Genomic DNA, 11,918 nt, shown 5'->3' with positions numbered 1-11,918 from the left:
TTCCCTCAGAGTTCTTCAGGCAGATACAAAAGGTTTGATCGATCGATCACTAACAAGTGAGGTTATAATAGACGACAAGAGAGCAGCTGGAAAGAATGAGAAATAAATAAAACATATCCATGTTCGCCGAGAGAAGAGAAGGTTCCATGTGTCTCCACTAGATATTAGCATTTGGTTCTGAAAAGCACTCGAATCCCCTTTTCTCTGCCAGTGTAGCAGCTTCGTTGTCTGGTACTGTTGTGGTCTTCAGACCCACACAAAGGTCCGCAGCACTAACACACTTAATGTGACACAAATTAATAATTAGTATTAATAACTAATACAAATAGTGTCAAAACGGCCAGGCTTATGTATCTCCACAGATCTAAACTAATCATTGATATTTTAAATCTCTCTGATTAATTTGATTGTTGCATTTTAAACGTAATTGTTAAATTGAAATGAAATCGTGTTTGCATTTATATCTTCAAGTCATGCAGTTGCACAGAGAGAACATGAGAGAACATGAGCAGAAAAGTAGGGCAACTGCAGCTGGATTAACACCCCGTTAACACCCCCTCCTTTAACGGCATTAAACACACAAAGGGATGATGAAACCTGGACCAGAAACACAACGAGGAGCTCAGAGTCAGTGTCAAGTTTTTTGACAACTAAAGGAAATCTTTTTTTTTCGTGAGCAATTTTTCACCTTTGGATGAACTCTCTGAAGTGACAGCAGGAAAGAAGGGGTAAAAAGAAGGGAAGGGTGCGGAGGAGTGTGATGCTCAGGTTTATGTAAATGATCTGCAGTGTTCTCTGAACACTGTTCATGTAAAAACACACACTCAACGCACTTAACGACACACACACTTAACACACATCAACTCACAATCAACACACAGAATGTATCACTGAGGAAACACACAATTCAACGTTTTATTGTCAAAGAACAAAGTGATGTGAAGAAAAGAATCAACAATGAGTTAATCACAGTAGAAACACTTCCTTTTAGAAAAAACCTGGAGCAGAACCAGACTCAGACAGATGGATGGAGAAAAAAGTGAGGGAGGACACAGTGAGAGAAAAGAGTATAGAAGAGACGAGGAGATGCTCGAGAGATGATGGTGGACATGGTGAAGATCCAGCAGCAGATCATTATCTCTCGTCCTAAGCATCGTCTTAAGATGAATCTTAATCATAGAGAGTTTTAAGATGAATCTTAATCATAGAGAGTTTTAAGATGAATCTTAATCTTAGGCGGTATTCTGCTCTGGTCAGTTAAGATCAAACCAAAGGTTATTAATCGATGGTCAGAAAAAACTGAATTCTTAGGAGAGAGAATAAGGTTTTTAATTTTAAGTCTGTATGTTACAACAATATCTAATGTGTGGTCGAAACAATGAGTCGGTTCATGTAGGATTTGATAAAGTTGAACGTACATACATGGAGGTAACAATCAAGAACTCAGGGAACTGAGACAATAATTCAGAATATAGACACATCAACATCAACTTCTTTTCTTCTGAGTTTGTCTCACGTAGATGTTGGAAATTGAGATGATCACTGTGTTCAACCAGTAGAAGATCATCCCTGCATCAGTGACAGCAACACACACACACACACACACACACACACACACACACACACACACACACACACACACACACACACACACACACACACAGACACACACACACACACACACACACACACACACACACACACACACACACACACACACACACACACACACACACACACACACACACACACACACACGTTTGGAAGCCTATAACAGACACATTCGAGCGCCAAAGGAAACCTCCATATAGACGAGTCTCTGCTGCTGGATGTTGATCATAAATTCCCGTCACGTCTCTGAGCCTCGATTAAGATGTTGCTCTAGTTTCCAACAGACAGACAGTGGGGAGGAGGGAGGGATGAAGGGAGGGATGAAGGGAGGAAGCAGCAGCAGGGGGGAGAGATGAGAGGAAGACGGAGGGAGAGAGAGAGAGAGTGATGAGTCGGAGGGTGAGCGAGAAGATGCAGTGGTTTCTGTGAAGAAGAGAGTTTGACTCGAGTCACAGAAGAAGGAAGTGGATACATTGGTTCTATATATGCTGGTTGACATGAACATAATGTTTCTAGTTCAGGTTCAACCAGTTTAATGTTCTAGTTTAAGAATGTGGTTCAACAGTGTCAGCAGCAGCTCTGAGGTCCAGAAGAACAAACACTGATCAATACATTAACAGGTCGTTACTAACTTGTACCAGGTCTCTGTGCTGTGGTGGTCCTTCAACCAGTCTGAACCACTATGATCGTTGTCATGGAGACAATCAGAGACTCACGATCACTTTCTCCAGAATCTTTTATCTTTTAAATAAAGACAAGATCAGAGATAGAACTATAGTTAGTGAGAACCTCTAGATCAAGAGATAGAACTATAGTTAGTGAGAACCTCTAGATCAAGAGATAGAACTATAGTTAGTGAGAACCTCTGGATCAAGAGATAGAACTATAGTTAGTGAGAACCTCTGGATCAAGAGATAGAACTATAGTTAGTGAAAACCTCTGGATCATGAGATAGAACTATAGTTAGTGAGAACCTCTGGATCAAGAGATATAACTATAGTTAGTGAGAACCTCTGGATCAAGAGATAGAACTATAGTTAGTGAGAACCTCTGGATCAAGAGAGAGAACTATAGTTAGTGAGAACCTCTGGATCAAGAGATAGAACTATAGTTAGTGAGAACCTCTGGATCAAGAGATAGAACTATAGTTAGTGAAAACCTCTGGATCATGAGATAGAACTATAGTTAGTGAGAACCTCTGGATCAAGAGATATAACTATAGTTAGTGAGAACCTCTGGATCAAGAGATAGAACTATAGTTAGTGAGAACCTCTGGATCAAGAGAGAGAACTATAGTTAGTGAGAACCTCTGGATCAAGAGAAAGAAATATAGTTAGTGAGAACCTCTGGATCAAGAGATAGAACTATAGTTAGTGAGAACCTCTGGATCAAGAGATAGATCTATAGTTAGTGAGAACCTCTGGATCAAGAGACAGAACTATAGTTAGTGAGAACCTCTGGATCAAGAGACAGAACTATAGTTAGTGAGAACCTCTGGATCAAGAGATATAACTATAGTTAGTGAGAACCTCTGGATCTAGAGGTAGAACTATAGTTAGTGAGAACCTCTGGATCAAGATACAGAACTATAGTTAGTGAGAACCTCTGGATCAAGAGATAGAACTATAGTTAGTGAGAACCTCTGGATCAAGAGAGGTTTAATCACTGCAACTTTAAAAGTCTGATGACATCATAACCTAATGTGATTGACAAGTGAATTATGTCAGTGAACACGTCTTTAAACCATGAAAGATCCAAGAGACATGTTGTGCGTTTAGAGAAGGAAACAAGTATTATTATATTAATATTATTAAAATAATAGAGTATTTTGGCCAGATCGTAATTTTTATACACATTTTTCATCTTCAAACTGTATAAACTCGAGTGCTTATTGGATTCCATCACACAAGGTGATGTGTATTTGTGTCAGAGTCTGTGGCCCCAAGAGATCAAGAGTTAGGTTTAGGTTTAGGGTAAATAGTTGTGACCTGGTCTGAGGCTCAGGCCAGTGCAGTAAAGTGTCACTTGACCCGTGGTCACCAAACAAAGACTTGTGAAGAGAGAGTCGATGATATGTAGGGTCGGGGGAAGAGAGTTTGGTAGAAGGTGTGAGAAATTAAAGAGTGGTGTGTGTGTTATATTTGAGGAGAGAACTGTAATAATACAAAAGGAGTGTTGAGAGCTGAGGGTCATTTGGGTTTTGATCCTCGGATTCTAGTAGTAAGTATGTTTGGTTTAGTCCAGTGTCCCACCAGACACCTGTGAGGTCAAGGAAGATGGAGGTACATGAGTGATTTGAAAGTAAGTAGACGTGTAGACAGAGTGTGTGTGTGGATGGTATTATTTTATAAGGGTTGGACATGGATTCTGGCACCGAGTTTGTGTTGTTTGACCCACTGCGCGAAAGAAAGTCATTATAAAAGTCATTATGAAGTAAGGAAGAGGAAGACGGTTTGACGTAAGTATATATATATAAAGCGAGAGTTTGGCAATTATAATATACTTGGTTGATGCATGAAAGTGAGCGAGTGTTGAGATCCATTGTCCGGTCTGTGTTTCCCTCTCCTGGTAATTAGTGGTAGTGCAAATTTGTAAAACGTTTATTCTAACGTTATGTGAGTGTTGTTGGTGAGTTTGTGTGTGGTTAGGTGTTTGGTTTTATTGATGGAGGTGAAGTGTGTTTGTGTGTGTGTGTGTGTGTGTTGTGTATGTGTGTGTGGGTGTGTGTGTGTGTGTGTGTGTGTGTCCTACATAACGTTCGTTGCCTTTTTGACATGTGATGAGGAAGATGCAATTTTTAATGGGGTGGTCGGCTAATTCTGGAAGAGGAAAAATAGTGCGAGTGTCATTGTTAAATAATTGATGTTGCTTTTATAGTTTTATCACAATAAACATGTAGTCATGCTTGCAGTTAAAGTTTCGTTGATGACAGTTTGTGCATCAAGATTCAGTGGCAGCAACATATGAGAGGCTGTTATGCTGCGTTCACTGACTTATGCAGAAAAACGTTTTTTGCTGCGTTTTGTTTCTGAAGTTTGTAATCATCTGAGCTATGGAATAAAAAGCAGCGAGGAGCGAGGTACAGGGTTAGGGTACAGGTACAGGTACAGGTACAGGTACAGGACGAGCCGTGAGAAGAGCCTCCACTCCTTGCTGGTGGTAAATCTGGATTCTGACTCTGTTGTTATTCTAACACTCATCTCTGTTTTCATTCCCATCGTCCGGGAGAAAATCCCTGACAGTTTTTGTTCTGGATCCATTTAGTTTTTGTTTCTAAATGAGGTACATTGTAAGTTAGTGTGAATAAGTAATATATGCAGGTTTGGATTTTCTGTAAAAAGGGATGAATTTGTTATGTTCCATTCTTTGAAGATTATCCTGAAGAGAAGTAAAAAGAAAACGAGTGAAAAAGAGAGTAAAGCAAGTGAGAAGATCTAGTGTATGTAGAAATAAATAAATCATTTCTAGAGCTTAAGTTTTGAGGAATGAGGTCCTTTAAAAATAGTTGTCTCTAGGAAGTCGATTAGATTAAAGTTGATTGTGGCTTTTAATTTTATTGAGTCATCAACAGAGTTAATCGTTCGAAATTCTTCGAAATGAATGGTTTTCTGGGCGAAGTCCAAATGTCGTCTAGGTAACGATAATAAACAAGGGGTTTAAGAAGGTATAATTGAAGAGCTGTTCGCTCCCACGCAGACATAAATATATTGACGTAGGCAGGAGCAAAACGTTTACCCATAGCCATGACTTTAGTTTGTAGGTAAGTTTGGTTATTAAACACAAAACCGTTACGGTATAAATTAATATGAAGGAGTTACAATATTTCTATATCGGGTCCGTCTGGGTTGTTGAGTATTTTTGAAAAATATTTTTGATGGATTGAATACCAGCCTATGATAGTGTGTAGTGCGTCTACATCTAATGAAAATATACATTTGTGGGAATAGTGATTTGTTTAATTTTCTCAATAAAATCATAAGTATCTTTTATGTAACCGGGGTGAAGGGTGACAGGCGGTACAAACAATAATCATGTATGAATTTAAAGAGCTGTATTGTATGTGTCATTAGAGCAGGCAGAGACAACGGGAGCGTAGGGGGGTCTGGAATGGAACTGTCCAAGTATTGGGAATTTTGTGAATTTCGGGAAGTATATAAAATAATTCCGAGCTGATGTTTGACAAAATGGTGGTCAGCAGTGAGTTTTTGTAAAAAGAGTGAAAAGAGTGTCAAGGGGTGACCGGGTGGATGGAGGTGTGAACGGTGTTTTGGGAAGATTAGTTCTATTGTGGAAAAATAGATTAGGGTTAGGGTTAGGGTTAGGGGTTAGGGTTAGGGTTAGGGTTAGGGTTAGGGTTTAGGGTTAGGGTTAGGGTTAGGGTTTAGGGTTAGGGTTAGGGTTAGGGTTAGGGTTAGGGTTAGGGTTAGGGTTAGGGTTAGGGTTAGGGTTTAGGGTTTAGGGTTAGGGTTAGGGTTAGGGTTAGGGTTAGAGGGTTAGGGTTAGGGTTAGGGTTAGGGTTAGGGTTAGGGGTTAGGGTTAGGGTTAGGGTTAGGGTTAGGGTTAGGGTTACGGTTAGGGTTAGGGTTAGAGGGTTAGGTTAGGGTTAGGGTTAGGGTTAGGGTTAGGGTTAGGGTTAGGGTTAGGGTTACGGTTAGGGTTAGGGTTAGAGGGTTAGGGTTAGGGTTAGGGTTAGGGTTAGGGTTAGGGTTAGGGTTAGGGGTTAGGGTTAGGGTTAGGGTTAGGGTTAGGGTTAGGGTTAGGGTTAGGGTTATGGGTTATGGGTTAGGGTTAGGGGTTAGGGTTAGGGTTAGGGTTAGGGTTAGGGTTAGGGTTAGGGTTAGGGTTAGGGTTTAGGGTTAGGGTTAGGGTTAGGGTTAGGGTTAGGGTTAGGTCGAGTTTTTTTGTAACCGAGTACAGGTCCCGGTTACGAGCACGGGCCAGTGCGGACGGAGTCCGACCCACGTCCGTAAGTAAAGCGAGGGAGAAGAGGAGAGAGATGTGAGAGAGAGAGAAATAAAGGGAAGAGAGAGAGAGAAAATTTTATTTTTATTTTTATTTTTTATTTTTTATTATATTATATAGAAAGAAGTTAATTTTAGGGTTAGAGGGGTTAGGGTTTTTAGGGTTTTAGGGTTAGGGTGAGGGTTAGGTTTAGAGGTCAGGGTAGGGTAAGGGTCAGGGTGGGGGTTGGGCTAAAGGGTCAGGGTTAGGGTTGGGGTCAGGGTGAGGGTTAGGTTAGAGGTCAGGGTAGGGGTCAGGGTGAGGGTTAGGTTCAGAGGTCAGGGTTAGGGTCAGGGTGAGGGTTAGGTTTAGAGGTCAGGGTAAGGGTCAGGGTGAGGGTTAGGTTTAGAGGTCAGGGTAAGGGTCAGGGTGAGGGTTAGGGTTAGGGTTAGGGTCAGGGTGAGGGGCTAGGTTTAAAGGTACAGGGTTAGGGTTAGGGTCAGGGTGAGGGTTAGGTTTTAGAGGTCAGGGTTAGGGTCAGGGTGAGGGTTAGGGTTAGGGTTGGGTCAGGGTGAGGGTTAGGTTTAGAGGTCAAGGTAAGGGTCAGGGTGAGGGTTAGGGTTGGGGTTAGGGTCAGGGTGAGGGTTAGGGTTAAGGTCAGGGTGAGGGTTAGGTTTAGAGGTCAAGGTTGGGGTCAGGGTGGGGGTTAGGGTTGGGGTTAGGGTCAGGGTGAGGGTTAGGTTTAAAGGTACAGGGTTAGGGTTAGGGTCAGGGTGAGGGTTAGGTTAAGAGGTCAAGGTTGGGGTCAGGGTAAGGGTAAGGGTTAGTTTAGGGTTGGGGTTAGGGTCAGGGTGAGGGTTAGGTTTAAAGGTCCAGGGTTAGGGTTAGGGTCAGGGTGAGGGTTAGGTTTAGAGGTCAGGGTTAGGGTCAGGGTGAGTGGTTAGGTTTAGAGTTCAGGGTTAAGGTTAGGGTCAGGGTGAGGGTTAGGGTTAGGGTCAGGGTGAGGGGCTAGGTTTAAAGGTACAGGGTTAGGGTTAGGGTCAGGGTGAGGGTTAGGTTTTAGAGGTCAGGGTTAGGGTCAGGGTGAGGGTTAGGGTTAGGGTTAGGTCAGGGTGAGGGTTAGGTTTAGAGGTCAAGGTAAGGGTCAGGGTGAGGGTTAGGGTTAGGGTTGGGGTTAGGGTCAGGGTGAGGGTTAGGGTTAAGGTCAGGGTGAGGGTTAGGTTTAGAGGTCAAGGTTGGGGTCAGGGTGGGGGTTAGGGTTAGGGTTGGGGTTAGGGTCAGGGTGAGGGTTAGGTTTAAAGGTACAGGGTTAGGGTTAGGGTCAGGGTGAGGGTTAGGTTAAGAGGTCAAGGTTGGGGTCAGGGTAAGGGTAAGGGTTAGGGTTAGGGTTAGGGTTAGGGTTAGGGTTAGGGTTAGGGTTAGGGTTTAGGGTTAGGGTTAGGGTTAGGGTTAGGGTTAGGGTTAGGGTTAGGTCGAGTTTTTTTGTAACCGAGTACAGGTCCCGGTTACGAGCACGGGCCAGTGCGGACGGAGTCCGACCCACGTCCGTAAGTAAAGCGAGGGAGAAGAGGAGAGAGATGTGAGAGAGAGAGAAATAAAGGGAAGAGAGAGAGAGAAAATTTTATTTTTATTTTTATTTTTTATTCTTTATTATATTATATAGAAAGAAGTTAATTTTAGGGTTAGAGGGGTTAGGGTTTTTAGGGTTTTAGGGTTAGGGTGAGGGTTAGGTTTAGAGGTCAGGGTAGGGTAAGGGTCAGGGTGGGGGTTGGGCTAAAGGGTCAGGGTTAGGGTTGGGGTCAGGGTGAGGGTTAGGTTAGAGGTCAGGGTAGGGGTCAGGGTGAGGGTTAGGTTCAGAGGTCAGGGTTAGGGTCAGGGTGAGGGTTAGGTTTAGAGGTCAGGGTAAGGGTCAGGGTGAGGGTTAGGTTTAGAGGTCAGGGTAAGGGTCAGGGTGAGGGTTAGGGTTAGGGTTAGGGTTAGGGTTAGGGTTAGGGTTAGGGTTAGGGTTAGGGTTAGGGTTAGGTCGAGTTTTTTTGTAACCGAGTACAGGTCCCGGTTACGAGCACGGGCCAGTGCGGACGGAGTCCGACCCACGTCTGTAAGAAAGGGAGAAGAGGAGAGAGATGTGAAAAAAAATGTTTTTGTAAACAACCTTTAGGGGGTCCGAATGGGCATAATACCAGGGTCCTAAGAAATATGGGGCAGTTAGTTTCCGTGAGCCATGGAGGTTCCTCCAGGTAAGGAGGTGACGTCATGGATAAGAAAATAGGGGTGCGGGGTGAAGTAATATTTTTTATTATATATATATAAAAATAAGTTAATTTTAGGGTTAGAGGGGTTAGGGTTTTTTTTAAGGGTTTTTAGGGTTAGGGTGAGGGTTAGGTTTAGAGGTCAGGGTAGGGTAAGGGTCAAGGTGAGGGTTGGGTTTAGGGGTCAGGGTTAGGGTTAGGGTCAGGGTGGGGGTTAGGTTAAAGGGTCAGGGTTAGGGTTGGGGTCAGGGTGAGGGTTAGGTTAGAGGTCAGGGTAGGGGTCAGGGTGAGGGTTAGGTTCAGAGGTCCGGGTTAGGGTCAGGGTGAGGGTTAGGTTTAGAGGTCAGGGTAAGGGTCAGGGTGAGGGTTAGGGTTGGGGTTGGGGTTAGGGTCAGGGTGGGGGTTAGGTTTAAAGGTACAGGGTTAGGGTTAGGTTTAGAGGTCAAGGTTGGGGTCAGGGTGAGGGTTAGGGTTAGGGTTGGGGTTAGGGTCAGGGTGAGGGTTAGGTTTGAAGGTACAGGGTTAGGGTTAGGGTCAGGGTGAGGGTTAGGTTTAGAGGTCAGGGTTAGGGTCAGGGTGAGGGTTAGGGTTAGGGTTGGGGTTAGGGTCAGGGTGAGGGTTAGGGTTAGGGTTAGGGTTAGGTTAGGGTTAGGGTTAGGGTGAGGGTTAGGTTTAGAGGTCAGGGTTAGGGTCAGGGTTAGGGTTAGGGTTAGGGTTAGGGTCAGGGTGAGGGTTAGGTTTAAAGGTACAGGGTTAGGGTTAGGGTCAGGGTGAGGGTTAGGTTTAGGGGTCAGGGTTAGGGTCAGGGTCAGGGTGAGGGTGAGGGTTAGGGTTAGGGTTAGGGTTAGGGTTGGGGTTAGGGTCAGGGTGAGGGTTAGGTTTAAAGGTACAGGGTTAGGGTTAGGGTCAGGGTGAGGGTTAGGTTTAGAGGTCAGGGTTAGGGTCAGGGTGAGGGTTAGGTTTAGAGTTCAGGGTTAAGGTTAGGGTCAGGGTGAGGGTTAGGTTAGAGGTCAGGGTTAGAGTTGGGGTCAGGGTGAGGAGGTGACATCATGGAAAATAAATAAGATCTTGGGGGGTGCGGAGTAATAAATATTTTTTTGTATATTATTATAGAAGGAAGTTAATTATAGGGTTTTGGTTAGGGTTAAATTGGGTTGGTAAATCGAGGGGAGGGAGAGGAGAAGAGACATATGAAATATATGAAAAAGAGAGAATATAAAAGGTAAGGAGTAAACAAATGATGATACCACATGTTGGGGGTTCAGTTTCGTTCTTTAGGAGTCCTAGTGAGAAGTAAACAAATGATGATACCACATGATGTTAGGGGTTCAGTTTAGTCCTTGTGAGAAGTAAACGAATGATGATACCACATGATGTTAGGGGTTCAGTTTAGTCCTTTTGGGGTCCTGGTGTCCAACCTGTTGATCCAGCCCCGGGTCTTTGTCTCCCTCTGGTGGTGGGTCCATGTGTCGCAGTGTTCCAGGAGGTGAAGTTGTAATTGTAGTTTGTTATGTATGATGAAGTGGTTGGAGATGGGGTTGTTACTATTAAGTGAATGTTTAAAAAGGTGTTGTAGTTGTTGTGTTGTGGTGGAGAGTAGGGTGTGTGTGTGACCAATGTATGATTTGTTACAGGTAGAGCAGGTGATTGAAAAGTGCGAGTGTGTTTGAGGTGTTAGGAAGAAATGAACTTGAGCCAGTGGTGCAGAAGGTGTGAGGCTGTCTCCTGTGTCCAATGAATGTTGTCCTGTTCAGTGACGAATAAGTCGTCCGACAGTTTAGGTATGTTTGGGTAGTTTTTTGCTATGTGTTTGTTTATGGAATTTAAGGTTTCTTTTTGTTTGTAAGGTAGTGCTTTGGAGAAATTTATTAATGGTATCCAAAATGTTGTGGTTGGTAAGTGTTTTTCTATTGCTCGTACCATTTCTTTTAAGTTGTTCTTAATTATTTCTATTTTGGACTCACGGTCATTTAAACCAAATGATAAAATCATTGTTGTCGCTGGGATGGTGCATGTTGAGTTATTAATAATGTGTGATGCGTGGAAGATTTTAACCCCCGGAAAAGAGTCAAGTTGTAAGTGTTGAAATGAAGAGGTGGGTGGCACTCTGGAAATGTTTGAGTCGCCGATTATTGCAAATTTGTTATTTATGTTTAATGTCCAGTGTCTAAGTTTTTGTGTGGTGTGTGGGTGTTTCGTAGGTCGGATGTAGTTATGCTCACATGGAGTTGTTGTTGAGGGTCCCGGAGCTGGATCTGTGGTTTCATACGAGCTCTCCGTCGACGGGGTCCCGTGTGTGGAGAGGTTGAGGACCTGCAAAGTCATAGGAGAATCAGGGTAAATGTTGAGGGGTTCTGGGGATGGTCGCTCTATTGGTGAAGAAGTGTCCTGTGGGGGAGAGGGTGCTGTGGGGAGAGGTTGAAATCCTCGGGTGCGGATCGTCCTTTGGGGGCGCTGGGGTGTCGACGGGAGGGGTCTGGACGATGGTGGAGGCGAAGTCTGGACGGGTTGTGATGATGGACGGGTTGTTGCCAAGACGGGCTGCGATGCTGGTTCCGGGGGTCCGGAGGCCGTGGATGTGGTTGAAGGGTGGGCTTCGCCCCTGGAGTCGGGCCGCGGAGGTCCGGCGGGGAGTGAAGAAACCTGAATAATTTTTTTTGTTGTGGTCGCATTGTCAGTCTGGGTCGTGGAAAGTGGAGGGAGGTTATTATCTTGATTCAAATGTGAGGCCAAAAAGGCCCGAACTGAGTCCAAAGTTGTTTGTTTCAAGCGGTTGCCGAGGCTGTCCTGGGCCCATTTGACTGCTGTTAAATAATGTGGTTCGTAGGTCGGGTCTGTAAATAAAGTCCAGGTATTTTTAAGTTCGGTGATGGAGTCCGTATAGTGGTCGCGCAGTATCAGAGTTGTGGTATAGGCCCAGTTTTTTGCGTTCCCGTTCAGAAGTTGCGAGGTGAGGGCGGTGGGTGAAGCGGGGTTAATGTTCGCTGCGAGTGAGAGTGCCAGCTTTAAGATCCCGGGTGGGGGGTCAGAGTGGGAAACATTCTTCAAATGATGTGTGGATTTAATTAATTTAAATATGGTCTGTTGTTTGATTTGTGTTGCGGAGTCAGTCGGATC

At 44.2% G+C, this 11,918-nt stretch overlaps 1 pseudogene; it reads right to left on the bottom strand.

The window, feature by feature from the left end:
- Positions 1-5,075: 5,075 nt before the first annotated feature.
- LOC148078947 (uncharacterized) lies at positions 5,076-5,764 on the bottom strand (annotated as a pseudogene).
- Between the last annotated feature and the right edge of the window lie 6,154 nt (positions 5,765-11,918).

The sequence above is a fragment of the Callionymus lyra genome, chromosome 5 (assembly GCF_982586985.1).
Source record: "Callionymus lyra chromosome 5, fCalLyr1.hap1.1, whole genome shotgun sequence".
Classification (NCBI taxonomy): domain Eukaryota; kingdom Metazoa; phylum Chordata; class Actinopteri; order Syngnathiformes; family Callionymidae; genus Callionymus; species Callionymus lyra.
The sequence above is the reverse complement of the archived record's forward strand: the minus strand, read 5'-3'. Positions and strand labels throughout refer to the sequence as shown.